The 2,500-nt window shown below is 48.6% G+C and overlaps 1 protein-coding gene across 1 annotated transcript in view; it reads left to right on the plus strand.

The window, feature by feature from the left end:
* PHF2 (PHD finger protein 2) overlaps positions 1-2,500 on the plus strand; it is a 190,869-nt gene that overhangs the window by 178,990 nt on the left and 9,379 nt on the right.

Genomic DNA, 2,500 nt, shown 5'->3' on the forward strand with positions numbered 1-2,500 from the left:
AACCCTAGAGTTGGAGACAGGTGACAGGAGGGGTGCTTTTTCTTTGCTTTCATTGGTCCTACACCCTCCTGGCCTTAGAGGGGCCAGCTTAGAAGGAGGGCAGAGTCAAAGCCTTGGGTTTGGGGCATCTTTTGGTCCTCCTTCTCCTCAGGGGCACAGAGCTAAGGAAATAAGCCCAAACTGGAGGCATTTCTCCCCCCCCCCCCCCCCAAGCCTCTTTACTAGGCAGTAGGGAGTTCTATGCCTCCCGCAGGGAAATTTCAATTTAGAAGTGCATTCTCTCCGGGAAGGATTCTAATTCTGGGCTGTTCTGTGGACCTGCCTCATACCTAGCCAAGGGAGGTTTTCAGTCACAGATCGTTAAAAAGAGGAGAAGGACCTCAGAGATGATGGAGGCTGTGCTGGCCGGAGGCAGGCCTGGGAGAGCGCCCAGATCTTGTCATTCACCTGCATTTTGCCACCTTTAATGCCTTTGTTGCTTTATCCTACTCTGTGAAGAGGAACTGTTCCTTGGAGGTAGTTGTTCTTCAGGGAGTGTGGGCTTGGCTCTCCCCAGAGCCAGCTGGAGCTCAACAGCTCTCTCCTCTTCCTGCTTCATCAGTGATTCAGCAGCATCCTGTGATAACGGGGGGACACGGGTCACGAGTCCTGGATTCTAATTTTGCCCTGTGAGATGTAGACACTTGGTTTCCCTGGGCCACAGTTTCATCTAATGTAAAATGGTGTTTGGGTGAGGGGATGGTCAAACAAATTGGCTTCTCCCAACTCTAAATCTGTAATCTTTTCTAAACTTCTAGGATCCTTAGTTTAGAAAGTTAGAGGATTTTCAGCTGGGGAGTGACCTGAGAGGTTAGAGCAGGAAGGGGTAAGGAAACGGAGGGATAGAAAGCTTAGAAGAATTTCACAGAGGACATGAAGAGCAGAAGCCGGGTAGGGATTGGGATCTTTCCTCCACCTCCTCTTGTGTGTGATTCCTGTGGTCAGCCCAGAAAACGCCACTCTGAGACAATGGCTCATCAAAGAAGTGCTTTTGAGTTTTACAGAGTACTTTCCCTACACCAGCCTGTGAGATATGATGGTGATTATGATGATTTATTACTTTGTCTCCACTGACATGGGGAACTCCCAAGTGAGGAAACTCGCTCTTCCAAGTCATTCACTCCCCCCAGGCCCTGTCCCTTAGAATCTTAGAGCGCCGCCCGGGTGGCTGAGAGGTGACGTCTGGGGCTCCCCAGCCCGGGGTTACCAGAGGTGGCCCCTGAGCCCAGGTTTTCTGCCTTTGGGGCCAATTCTCCTTTTACAAAGCGCACACAGACTCTCTCGCTGGATCCCTGGCTTGCACAGTAGATGCTACTTTTAACTGAGGAGGGAACTGAGGCACCAACTAGGAAGGAGACTTTCTCAGAGTCACGACTTTCTCAGAGTCACACAGCTACAAAGTATCTGAGGCAGGGTTACAACTGAAAGTCCTTTGCTGCCTCTTGTTATTACAGAATTATATTAGCCTTGGTTAGTATTACACATTTTTAAAAATGGTCCCTTATACCTTCTATGTAATTATTATTGTTCAGTCACATCTGACTCGGTGACCCATGGACTTTGTCCACAAGATTTCCCAGATTCTGCAGATTCGCAAATTCTTTCTCCGATGTGTCCCCCTTTCACAGAGGATGAGAAGCTGAGGCAGCTGGGGCTATGCGACTTGTCCAGGATCACACACACGGCTCTGTCTGTGGCAGGTTCTGTCCCCGGAGCCATCTGTCTGCCCCGCTGAGCCAGTCTCTGACTTTAAAGCCAGAACATCCCTCAGTATCCCATTTTATAAACAAGAAATTGAATCCTAGAGGAAGGGAACAACTTTCCCATTGTGAAGAATCTGGGTTTTTATATTTCTGATTGACCAAGTCACAGGCAAGAGCTTGTCTCCTGGGGGAGATAACACGCAAACAACTATGATCTATAGTCAGATACTCTGTGAAGAAACATTTTCCACAGTGGGCCTGTATTTGACAAAGAGTGTTTCTGAATTAGTAAAAACATTAATAAACATGCTCTGCCTGAGGAGATTTACCTTATCAGTGGAGCCGGTGGGGCTCAGGTCACTGCCAAAGAAAGCTTGGAGCTCCCCAGCTACTCTCTTCCTAATCCCCCAACCAAAGGCCTCCTCCTTTCCCACCCCACCTCAGGCAGTCTCTGTAAAACGCCCAAGACCCCTTCCAGCAGGACGGAGGCAGGTCAGGTCCATGTGGAGGAAGGGACCACATGTGGGACATTTACCTTTTGCTCCGGGAGTCCTGTATACATTCCTGAGCCATGTAATAGAAACCCCACGTCCCAGATTGTGGCTGCCGGCTACCCCGTGCTTGAAACCCATGGTGACTGTCTGGAGTTAATATCTGATTTCACGTTTGCTACATAGAAATACATGAATGTGAAAATTAGAATCCTCTGAAGGTTAATGCAAACAAGACTTATTTCCATTTTAGAAACTGTGTATATG

The sequence above is a fragment of the Sminthopsis crassicaudata genome, chromosome 1, assembly GCF_048593235.1.
Source record: "Sminthopsis crassicaudata isolate SCR6 chromosome 1, ASM4859323v1, whole genome shotgun sequence".
NCBI lineage: Eukaryota > Metazoa > Chordata > Mammalia > Dasyuromorphia > Dasyuridae > Sminthopsis > Sminthopsis crassicaudata.